Source organism: Sus scrofa, chromosome 1 (assembly GCF_054392235.1).
Source record: "Sus scrofa isolate SSC_HxYL_T2T_F1_AM1 chromosome 1, Sscrofa_HxYL_maternal_Yorkshire_Landrace_v2.0, whole genome shotgun sequence".
Lineage (NCBI taxonomy): Eukaryota > Metazoa > Chordata > Mammalia > Artiodactyla > Suidae > Sus > Sus scrofa.
This window is the reverse complement of record NC_139383.1, coordinates 59181877-59195195: the sequence shown is the minus strand read 5'-3', so window position 1 is coordinate 59195195 and position 13319 is coordinate 59181877.

The following is a 13319-nucleotide window of genomic DNA, read 5'->3' as shown; positions in this document are numbered from 1 at the left end:
TGGTCTTTTTAGGCCAAACCTGGAACATATGGAAAGTCCCAGGCTACGGGTTGAATCAGAGCTGTAGCCACTGGCTATGCCACAGCCATAGCAATGAAGAATCTGAGCCATGTCTGCAACCTATACCACAGTTCATGGCAATGCCAGATCCTTTAACCCACTAAGAGAGGTCAGGGATCAAACCTACATCCTCATGGATACTAGTCAGGTTTGTTACCACTGAGCCACAATGGGAACTCCCAATTTTGTTTTTAATTGTGTTTTTTTCTAGTGAGGTTTTCTGTTATCTTTGAAGTTATATATGGGCCATATTTTGGGTCAATTACTCATGCATGTTATTTGCCCGTATTAGTTGATTGGATTAGTTTCCCATATTCAGAGTCTCTCCCTAAGGTGCTTCTTCTTGTGGGAGGTGTGAGCAACCCACCAGTAAATTCAGGTATGGCTACATGAATTGCTCTGCAAAAAAACTGGAGTAGAAGTGACATGCCTCTTGTCTGAAATTTTAAGAATTAGCTCTTCATTTACATTTTCTCTTTCCTTCTGCCACTAGACAGATCTCCTAGAGAGTAATGGAGACTGTGGAGAGGCACTTTTGTGGAGAACCTACTCCTTCCTGAGAAGAACCACAACTGTCCCGTAATGAAGATATAATAGGAATGAGAACTAGATTTTTATTGTTGTGAGACACAGCAGTGTTTTGGAGTCACTTGTTTCCTTAGCATAAACAGTGCCTTCGTGAGTAATTGAAACACTTGGACCAAAAGCAAGAAGTAATAGCAAAAAGAAACCCCAATATGTGACATCCGTGTCAGGGTTGACAAGTGCTCATGAAATAAATGATTATCAGAGCCTGATGGATAGTGGGTCCACATCATGAAATGGAAAAATCTTCAGTCCTAACTCGGAAGTCAGATGGTGAACCAAAGGGGAGTGTTACTTGAACTTGGGGAGCAGAATGTTATCAGCATGCCTTGGTTACTATTTTGTTCATTCAGCTTGGCATTTGTAAAAGGAAATGAATTATTAAAAGAATTTACCTCTTTTCCACAGAGAAAAGCAAGTCTAGAAACACTGAGATTATGATGCTGGAAGATGCAAGTTTCCATCACCAACTAGGGAAAGATAAAACCCAGAAAGCCTTTGAGTGACAATGGATAATTAAAACTGGGCCTCACAGCAAGGCCCACATCAACACTGTTGAAACTGAATTGATTTTAATACCCAGTAAATTCAGGTAAAAGAGGTTAGAGGTATGGCTTTCCCAAATTCCAGCCTTATAAATTCAAGGTACCCATAATTAAGTGTGGAGAGTCAAGTCCTGAAAACATTATAGATATAAGTCTTGGAACATTATACTAAGTAAAAGCAAGTAAACAAGAAGCTAACTCTGTTTTTAAATTGAAGTGCCAAAATTGCAACCAACCTGGCATCAAAGAGATTATGAATATTTTAGAATTAAAATAACTCTACGACACTTACTAGATTGAGAAAGCTTAACATGTTCTATACAGCAAAGGAAATAATCAACAGAATAAAAAGAACCTATGAAATGAGAGAAAATATTTACAGTTAAACTCTAAAATATGTAAGGATTCATGCAGTTCAATAACAAAAAATGCCCTAGTAATCAGATTTTAAAATAGGCTAAGGACTTGAATAGACAGACATTTCTCTAAATATGATATATCAATGGCAAATAAGTATATTGAAAAAATGCTCATTGTCACTAAGATTCAGGAAAATTCAAGTCGAAACCACAGTAAGAGATCATCTCACAATGTCATGATGGCTCTTATTAATATAAAAACTAAAAACAAGTGTTAGTAAGGATGTAGAGAAATTGGGATCTGTTCACACTTTTGGTCGGAATGCAAAATGGTGCAGCCATTATGGAAGACAGTAGGAAGTTCCTCAAAAAATTAAAACTAGAACTACCATATGACTCAGCTATTCCCTCTTCAGAGTGTAAATAATTAAATCAGGATCTCAAAGAGATAATCCACACCCTTGTGTTCACTGCAGAGCTACTCACAATAGCTGAGATGTGGAAACAAATGTCCATAAACAGCTGAATGGATAAAGAAAATGTGGTCTATGCCATACAAGAGATACTATTCTGCCTTTACAAAAAAAAGGGAAGTCTGTAACCTGCAGCAACATGGATGGACTTTAGGGGCATTCTGCTAAGTGCAATAAGCCAGAGACAGAAGGACAAGTACTGCATAATTCTACTAATATGTGATATATGTAATAATTATGTTCATAAACTTGAAGACTGGAATGGTGGTTTTAAGGGCCTGGGTTAACTTGTGGTGGTGATGGGGGATTGGGAATCATTAATCAACTGAAACAGGTAAAAAGATTTACTTAAGTAAGATAAATAAGCTCTAAACATCTGGTGTACAGCATTGTTTCTACAGTCAAAAATAATGGCTTATACTTAAATTCTGCTAAGAGGTTGACTCTCGTGTGAAGGGCTACTGCAAAAACATTTTTTTTTTTTTTTTGGCCATTCCTGCAGCATGTGGAAGTTCTTGGGCCAGGGATCTAACCCAGGCCACAGTAGTAGCTCAAGCCACTGTGGGTAACAATGCCAGGTCCTTAACCCACTGCGCCACAAGAGAGCTCCCCTACAAATTTTTTTTTTAAATTAATAGTACAAAAAATTGTTCTCTGTAACCTCTATATAGAAATAGTTAAGGAGGAAAAGAGAAAAGGTAGAAACTCCTAGAGAAAAGAATCAAGGGCCACAGTGAACAATGAGTTGCTACATTCCTCATTCACAACATAGGGGAAATTGCAACATCTGTCCTATGGCATTTCAGTTTTGCTGTGTCCCTCCTTTTGTCTCATTTATCATCAGGAACATTACTGTGGGCAAGCCCTAGTGCTGCTCTATCAGAGTGTGTATGTGGAGGATAATGGGGGGCATAAAATTCGTATTTTGTTTTCACATTATCTGTTTAAGAGGAAGCGTCTTCAGACCTGATACAGGGAAAATCTGGGATCTCTTAGCTAAATGAAAATCTGGGATCTCTTAGCTAACTGAAATTTAAACCCATTGTTGTAATTGGATGAGTGCTGCCGTGGTCTCCTTTGAGTGGGGGTGGCAGATTAAATTACAGTTCACTCATAGCTGGTGCCCATCCAGAGAGTATCTCTCCTTATTGGCAGATTATAAACTTTCATTCTCTGAAAGTCAGGGATGGTCATATGATTTGCTTTAACCAATGGAATTTGACTAGAAGTAATATGTGCTACTTCCAAACAAGGTTTAATAGGAGATCATGAATCAGAATCACTTTTCCTTTGCTACAGAAGCATCAAACTTCCAGAAGGGTTGCTCTATTAGCCTAGATGCTGTAGAGAACACTATGTGGAGAAGCAACCCTACTACCTCATGACAAACATGAAGCATTAGTGAGAAATAAACCTTTGTGGTATTTGTTACTTCAGTGTAACCTAGCCTATCCTGATTATTACACCTGTATTATCCTTCGGTCAATTTATGATATATTTTTGTTAACTGACATATATATATATTTGTGTATATATATATATGGCAGTTTTCCATGACCAATAATGGTTTCTTTTTGTCACTATTATTTTTAGATATTAGCCTAAAAAAGTGTTTTCTTTTTTAACTTAAAAAATATTTTCTTTTCATGTCATTCAATATCTCCAGTTTTTTTTCATTCTCCCCTTTGTGTGTGTGTGTGTGTGTGTGTGTGTGTGAGAGAGAGAGAGAGAGAGAGAGAGATAAAGATACAAAGACAGACAGAGAAACAGAGGAAGTAAAATTGATAACTTTTACTTCACTGCCAAAGCGTATATAAAAGGTACAAATATTACCCCTAAAATTCTGCAGTCATTCCAAAAATATGTCTTCCATTCTTCTAGGATTTAGCCTGATGAGAAATAAAATGCTAGTTTATTTGTTTATTCAATTGTCTACCCCAACTAATTTGAAATGATACCATGATAATGTACTATGTTTCTACTTAATTTGAGTCCAGTTAAGTAGAAATCAAGGTTCTAGATTTACTATTCTTTTACTTTTAGTGACTGTGAACTTATGTACATTTTTACATTGTGTAAAGCCAGACACCCTCACTATGCCTATTATTGCTGTTTTTCAAAGTTGTATTGACCATTTTCATCCATTTACTCTTATACATTAACCTAATAATTATTTTTGTCAAGTCCCCTCCAAAATTTGTCAAGAGAATGATTTCCTAAACAATTTTTAAATTGAGAGAAGTGACATCTCTAAATATTGAGACTTCATGTTAAGGAAGATGGATGTCCCTTTACTAACTCAAGTCATCATTTATTTTCTTCTGTAGTAGAATTTTCTGCTCTTATGCCCTTGGAAAATTATAAAATGTTATCCTAATTGGGATAAATTTTTTTATTTTTTAAATTTTTTCCTTGTTTTGAATTTTTTTTCAACTAAATCTTTTGGATTTTTCAATTGGGCAATTACATAATTTAAAAATAATGATATTTTGCATTTATTCCTAAAACTGATTATTTTACTTTAATTACATAACTAGAAATTCCTAAATAATGCTGAATAACAGAGGACATCCTTGTTGTGTTTGTGATTTTAATAGTAAAACTCCTTATGTTGTAGTTTTTCAAATAACAGGGAGTGTTGGTTTCTTAGTGAAATTCCTTTTATATTAAATAACTCTCTCTTGAGCCTTAGTGTATTCTGCTTTTATCAGAAGTAGATATTAGAAGTCTCATCATTTGAGAGGATTATAACATGTTTATATTATCAATCAATTAGTTGATTAATTAATTTAATTAGGATATATTCTAATATCTTTGACTTTTAGGAATAAGTTCGATTGTATATAGTACATAATTAGTTTAATGCCCTACTGGTTTCAATTTGCTACATTTTATTCAGGAATTTTTCATTTTGTTAGCCTGTAAGCTCCATGAAGACTAGGATCATATGCTGTATCCCTACTACTATTTATAATTAATGAAAGGATGACTAAATATTGCTAAGTAAGATTGCCCTTTTTATGTGTTTTTTTCTTCAGCCTTTTTGACAATCTCTACAAGCCCTAAAAAGAAAATCTCCACTTTCCTGATTTAATTGGAGAACATATGTTCTGAATGCTCAAAATAGTTCCCCTCTTTTGGACTGCTAACTTTTTTTCTTTTCTTTTTAGGGCCACACCTGCAGATTATGGAAGTTCCCAGGCTAGGGATCAAATCGGAGCTGCAGCTGCTGGCCTACGCCAGAGCCACAGCAGTGCCAGAGCCATGTCGTGACCTATACCACAGTTCATGGCAACACCGGATCCTTAACCCACTGAGCAGGACCAGGGGTTGAACTGCGTCCTCATGAATACAAGTCAGGTTCGTTACCTACCGCTGAGTCACAGTAGGAACTCCCGGACTGCTAAGTTTTTTAATATGCTGACTTATTTTTCTCTGCTTGCTCATTCTTATGGGAATGGATATGATCATTTTGGGTATGTAAAATAAGCAAAAAAAATGAGAAGAAATTATTTAAGGCATATTGTGATTTTTCCTTGCTTAGATAGAAATCTGGTATTTCCTACATGGTGAGGATGGAGTTGTAAACAGTAGGAGGTGTCTGAAAGGTATGGAGTTCCCCGTCATTTAAAACAAGTTTATCCATTTGTCTCTCTTCCTGAGCTGGAGCCAGCTGGATGTGGAAACCCTCCCCAGGGGCAGCAAGGCAGGACTAACACGGCAGGACCTTACTCAAATCCACCCTTCATTACCCACATACAGCCCACTCTCTTCATTTTAGTTTTGAAAATCATAAGGGGCATTGGATGGAATCACCCTCGTTTTGATTTGGAGACTCTGGGGAGAGGTCCTTATAGGTATGAAAAGAAGAATTCTTTGCAGTAAACAATAGCTAACGTATTGGAGGAGAGGTGTGGATTCTAGAGTTGATTGGTATTAGAGCATTATTTGGTACTTTAGCACTGTGTAAAGAGCCATTAATTTTCCTTTACATTTCAGATGTACTAGTGGTAAGGAGCATGGTTGGCTAAAGAGGAAATAATACCAGTTAGTGGAAATGGCATTTTAAGAAATACTTATTTCTCATAATCGAATTATATGATCAGAGACCCGGACATTTCTGGGTGGAAGAATAATCACGTTTAATGAACAGCATTGTGATAAATGCTTTTGCAGATAGTATCTTATTCATTCTTAGTTTAACTCAATTAAAAATCTATTGAATAAACTTTATAGTCTACATATAACAGAGAAGGTAACTGAAACTCAGAGGATTAAGTGTTGTTCAAGAAAACATAGTTAAAATTAGCAGAGCCGGGATCAAAATTCAAACAGAGATTGACCAACTCCAAATTCAGTTCTGAAACTGAAGTGCAAATATATTTAGTAGTAATCAACTCCAGGATGACATGAGATGGCTGTGTATAAATGAAACTGTATATGTCTTAACTGAGACCAACCTGTATAAATGGCATCAACAGGTCCTGACTGTCCCCCAATTCTATCAGAGTCATGTGAGATTACCTATATCACAGAAGTAATGTGATTGATCAAGAATCTTTTGCACTTTTTAATATAAATTACATTCTGTGATTTTTCACAATGTAATTGCTTCTGTGTGTAGTTCTTTTTCATGCTAAATTTCACATTCCCTTGATGTGGTCAGTTCCTAAGAATTCAAATCAGTCGAATTCAAATGGGATTACATTTCTTTCATCTAAATAATTTATCTTAAAAAAATGGATGTGAAGAGAGTGGCTTAGAAATGGAAAGCATTGGATACACAGAATCTGCTCTTGGTTTCCAGGAGTATGAAGGAAATTGGACAATAAATCAATTTTTATGGATGCTATTGACTTGCAACATTTGCTGCTTTTAAAAATTAATAGCTGAAATAATGAACATTCAAAAAAACCCTCTCTACTGTCAGTTTGATTAATTCTTTGATATGAAGTACAGGTGACAGATGCAATATTTGAAACTAGATTTTCTGCAGTCTAATCAGAGGAAATCTAGATAGAGACCACAGTGGCCAATACAGTTTTTTAATTTTTTTTTTCCAGTTAATTTGTTCAAAAGAGCCCTTTGCATAGACATGCTCTATCCAATAAAATGAAAGTTTAATTATTTGTACAAATATTATTGTAAATGCACAATAGTGTCTCCACAGTCCAAGTGTCATCATTTTATATTAATATTGCATTACAGTAAAACTGGTAATAAAGTGCTGCTCTAAAGAAATTGTGCATGGGATTTTTAACACGGTGCTCAGCCAGGAAACGAGTTTATTAAAGTTACTGAATTATGTAGTGGAAAAAATGGAGTTACTAAAGTCCTACCCATGGAAACTGAAACAAAACTGAGACAATGAAATGGTTACAAGAAATTAGAAGCCAAATTTTGTGATATATTTTTTTAACACTAATGTGAAATCCATTCAGCTGTCTATAAGCCAGACACATTTATCCAAATTAATTTCCAGTAAATTCACATAAGCATATGAAAACAAATGCTAACATAAGGCAGAAAGATACATAGCAGAACAGCCAACCCAGTTATGACTGTAGAAATAAAAATCCTTACAGATTTCCCCTTGAGGATCTTAAACAGTCTTGAAAGCAGAAGGAAAAGACTTAAGTAGTATGCAGTCTTCATTTGGATCTTAGCAAAAGGGCACTTGTCATTCATGTACCATTGCATAAATTTGAATGGCTTACATATCATTTTCTAACCACCCCCACCCCCTGAACTTACACCGAAGTTGTTATTTTAAAAGACAGCATCATTAGAGTATCTAGGTGAATGTATATTTTATTAAAGTTATGTTACTTTGTCATTTGGTCTTTGTGAGTATAAAGCATAGTGTAGAACATGGCTTTGGAATCAGTCTATCCTTGGTTGGTTTCAAAATCCTGCCATTTGCTGTGTGAGTCTGCACAAGTTAATTAACTTATCTGAGCTTCTCCCATTCTTGGAGGGCTGATGCAGAAAATAAATGAAGTATCCCTATAAAGTCGTTAGCAGATGGTCTAGCTTCAAATGCATACAGTAAATATTATTATCATAATGTTTTTATTTTAATGTGATTTGTATCTACATAACATGACAATAAACCCAGAAACATAAGCTGGCAGATTAACAAACCACAAAGGAAAACTTCCTTGAGAATGAAACTGGGTTGATGTGGTGAAGCATTTAAGAAAAAGTGGTTGTAAAGATGAAATGTTGTAAACTAGAAATTCATGAAGAACTTCCCCAGTCCACCCCAGTTAGAGTGTCCATCAAAACTAAAGACTTTATTTATAGACCCATTAAGTCCTATGTGACTTCTTTAATTCTTAGCCTATTTAAACATGATGCAAATGTCAAAGCACACTATAAATTTAAGTGTACTTTTGTTAGTAAATTATTTTTGTTTCAGATCATCATTTATGGCAAGATTTACCTACTAAAAGTACAACAGAAGTGGAATGTACATTCCATTCCATGACTCAATTGTAAATAGAACAGAAAGTTCCAGTCACAAGAGAAAAAATGAAATAAAGCTGCTACAAACTTGAAAGCCAAAGCTTGTCTGTCATATACACATGATGGGCATACGACCTGAATACCAGATATTGTTAAATGATTATAAAACAATGAATCAGACTGTATTTCCTCAGAACTTTCAAATCAATATTGTTTGGTGTTAGATGTTGATAAAATAAGGGTCTACAAACAGTACTTCATATTCCATATCTAAAGTAGGCAGCCTATGATTAATTGGATAGAAAAACTAGGAAACATTAAGAAACAAATAAAGCTCAAATGACTGAGGTTTAATAGAATAAAAATATATGCAACATATTTTAAACTGTTAATATACAATTCAAAGATTATTAGAGGACAATAAACACAAATCATTTAATCTTTGGCAAGTTCAAATAATTTAGTGTAGGTTTACAGAAATCATTTCACTAGTCTTAAAATGGTAGACTGTCAAATTTGATTTTAATTTGCAATCCAAAATGCTTTCCTTAAAACAGAATTATCATTATAGAGCAGTATCAATACTTTAACTTTTCAATTTACAAGTTCAATAAAATATGTTTAACATTTAATGAAGTAATAATATCAGAAAAGATACGCTTTGATGATAATAAATTCCTAGAATATGTATGCATTATTTTTAATTTTGAATTAAATTTTAAAATGACTATAAACTCTGTACTAATGTGTCAAGGGTCTCCAAGACCACTCTCAGACTTGATGATTTGCTAGAAGTTCTCACAGAACTCAGAAACTCTATTATGCTCATGGTTATAGTTTATTACAGAGAAAAGATACAGATTAAAATCAGCAGAGAAAAAAGGCATGTAGGCTGGAATCCAGGAGAAACCACCCATGAGTTTCCAGTTGTCTTCTTCTAGTTGAATTGCATGGATAGCTCTTAATTCCCCCAGCAATGAAGTATGAAATGTAAATATTACTACCAAAGAGGGAAGCTCACTTGAACTGTGGTGTCCAGAGATTTTACTGAACGTTAGTTATGCAGGCACAGAGCACCCCCTTGACTGAACTTGGATATACCAGTCTTAAGTCCTTCTAGATGTCAAGCTGATACAGCATGGCCCAGGATCCCAGGTGAAAAAAAAGAGATATTCACCAGAAATCACATTGTGAGCAGAAACTATCTGATATGACCCAAGGATCAAAGTATAGAAATACACTCTTCAAAAACTTAGAGGTAATCTCACAGAAGCTGGTCTGTAAAATGGGGGTACCAGCCACAAGGCAGGGGCCATCCCAAGACACATGGGATCAGAAGAGAAAACATGAGGAATGATTCTCTCCAAAGAAAAAGTAGTGCATGCAGAGGAACCAAGCTCTTATCAAATTTCTTAGAACCCAGCCCACAGCTGAGATCCCAGAACTATTCACTGAGTTGAGTCCAGAACCAGCATCAGGTTGGAGTAGGATTCTCTTGACAAGTGACCCCATCACAGTGACCATGACTCTAAGTATAGTATATGGTATTTAATATTGTGCTTCCTAAAGTAAGTAAATAGATAGCAGTTTTAGACAATTTGGTGAATTATGGGCTTAGGGGGGAGTCAGTATCTGATAAAGAATTTGTTAAAACTTAGACTTTGTATTTCCTCTGCTTTTGTTCTGTTCTTTTTTCTAAGTTTGCCCAAGAAATGTCCATGTTTATTCAGAATAAATTGCTTATTATGAGCATGCAAGGATGTCAGGTCCTAATACTTGAGCCTTGAATGTTAACTTATTTGAAAAAAACAAAAACGGATCTTTGCAGATGAGATTAAAGATCATAACATGAGATGTGTTGAGGGTTGTATTGTGTCCCACCAAAATTCATACATTGAAGTGTTAACCTCACCAACATCTCAGAACATGAACTTATTTGGAAATATATGTGTTGCTGATGCAGTTAGTTGAAATGAGGTCACACTGGAGAAGGGTGGGCTCTAATCCAATATGACTGGCATTCTTATCAAAAGGGAAAATTTGGAGACAGACATGCAAGGAGAACACGATGTGAGGACAAAGGCAGAAATCATGATGATATGTCTATAAGCCAAGGAACACCAAAGATTGCCAGCAAAACACCAGAACTAGGAGAGAGGTATGGAACAGATTCTCCCTCCTGGTCCTCTGAAGGAATCAATCCTGCCAATATCTCAACCTTGCAGTCTCCAGAACCACTATATGTCCAGGTGGACTCTAAATACAATCATATGTGTTCTTATAAGAGAGAGGTATGGGGAGATGGATATAGAAGAAGAGAAAACACAGCCAGAAGAAGGGCTGATGTGACCACAGAGGCAGAGACAGTTGTAATGTGGCCACAAGCCAAGGAATGCTGGCATCCACCCAGAGCTGGAAAAGGCAAGGAAGGGATTCTCAGCAAATCAAAAACACCTTTATTTCAATCCAGTGATACTTATTTTGGACTTCCACCCTCCAGGATTATGAGAGAATACATTTCTGTTGTTTTAAGCCACCAAGTTTATGGTCATTTTTCACAGTAGGCATGGGAAACCAATACATTATATATTAGTTATAATGTGTTAACATAAGACCTGTGTATCTTTTTGTGTTTTCTGGAATAGAACCTCTGAATTTAGCTGTAAGAAAGGGCATTCCAAGGCACTCTGGTGTGGGTGGCTTATGTTTCATCTCCACTGTCAAATTCATATGTACATATTTAAGAAACTTTGTAAAATACAGGAATCAAATTACAGTAGTTATGAAGTTAGAGATTTTAAGGATGTTTTATCCTATGACACTAATATAAAATATTTTGAATGACCTTATTATATTCAGTTACTATAAAGACGTAAACATTTAGACAAAAAATAAGTCACGATCACTGGGAAACAGCATGAATAGCTAAACACAAGTTACACAAGACAAAACATGTATTTTCTTTGCTAGCATTAGCAGCTAATAAGTGCTGAGAAATAGGATGGGTCTAGAATGTCTAGATTAAGACCTTTGAATAAAGTCGGGGGATAGGTTGGGGGTTAAATGGTAACAAGGTAAAGGTAAATACATGTAGAGTGTAAGTGGATCTATTATTAGTTAACACTACCCGAAAGAAGGCTGTATACCAATACCAAGGTGAAAAGAGATTTTGGTAACGTGAGAAGGCATTTCCAGGGCACTTTCTATGGGCCAAATACTATTCTAAACCCTCTGGTTTTCAAACATTATTTGTTCTCTCCACCTTTTCAGAATTTCTCCTTGGCCAACATTTTCCTGCTGCAACTCACCCTTTCTCCTCTTTCCCTCTCTTCTACTTCCTCTGCAATCCAGCATTCCTGCTCATTTCTCTTTCTTTTTGCAGCACCTACAGCATGCAGAAGTTCCTGGGCCAGGTATTGAACACACACCTCATCCCACAGCAGTGGCCTGAGCCACAGCAGTGACAATGATGGATCCTTAACCCACTGAGCCACCAGAGAAATCCCCTGTTCATTTCTTAGGTAGATTTAGCGATAACTACCTTCAGTTCTTTTCTGTTCAGTATAATATCTATTGAGCATTTAAAATATTGCTGGTTCAAACAAGATTGTTGTAAATACAAAATATGTATTAGATTTTGAAGATAATATTAAACAGCGTTAAATAGCTCACCAACAATTTTTTTTTTTTTTATGTTGGGCACATGTTGAAAGGATAGCATTTTTTTTGGATATATTATGTAAAGTACACTATGAAGATAATTTTATCCAATTAATGTGGCTACTAAACATTCTAAATGACAGATGTGGCTCCTATTTGTGGCTTGAATTATAATTCTGTAAGACAGCATTGCTCTAGATGAAAGCTTAGGGCCTTGGCTTTGTAGCATAGGCAAGAAATTTTGCTAAACAAAAGTTAATCTACCTGTGCCACTACTTCAGGGCTAAAAGTGGGGTATAGGCAATTATGGTTTAATATAACAATTAGTTTTTTCTTCTATCCAATGACCAAAAACTACTTTGTCAGTTTACAGAACTTGTTAGACATAGCTGTGTGAATGTCCAGAGTAGCCCATCCTCCTGCTTCACATTCTTTGCAATCATGTTCTTTGAAGTTAATCTTCCCCACCCCTGGACAAAATCTCAAGCAACTCCCAAAGCTTTTCTGGTTCCTCTCAGAAAGAATAACAATCTCATTGCAAAAATTTTTAAATCTCATCAACTCTAACTGTACAGTTTAATCCATTATACAATTTAAATTCTCTTTCCCCAGCTGGGGCCTGCCTCAGCTGTGTATCCTGCAAAGAGCAAGGAGAGTGTGCCTGGCATCTAAATTCTCAACACCATCCTCCCCACTGCTGTCCCTCCAAAGCAAAGAGTCAAGAGAGGAGAGGTGGCAGGGGAGAAACTCCCAAATACCACCTGCCTGCTATTGTCAGCACATGGCTTCAGGGCCCCGTGGGCAGTGGAAGGACAGCTGTTTTTTCTCTCCTGGCCTTATTGTTGTATGCCTCTGAGAACCTCCTGGTGCAGACTTCCAGCCTTGGAGTTCATCTCCCTTTGGCAGAGGGCACATCTGCTTCCAGAGAACTTTATCCCTCTCTCTTATTACCTTGTGGTCTGCCCTAGGTTTTAGAGTATCTCCATATCTCTAGATTCCAAGGAACATAATGCCTGCTCTCCAAGTGATTTGCTTCACACACTCCCTCTTTTGTCTTGAGATGGTATATAGTCCCCTAACTTTTTCCATAAGCAGCTGGAAAGGGGCACTATCCCAGCACTCCAACAACCCATTCCAAGAGAATTTAAGTCTGTATTAGTCAGGGTAGA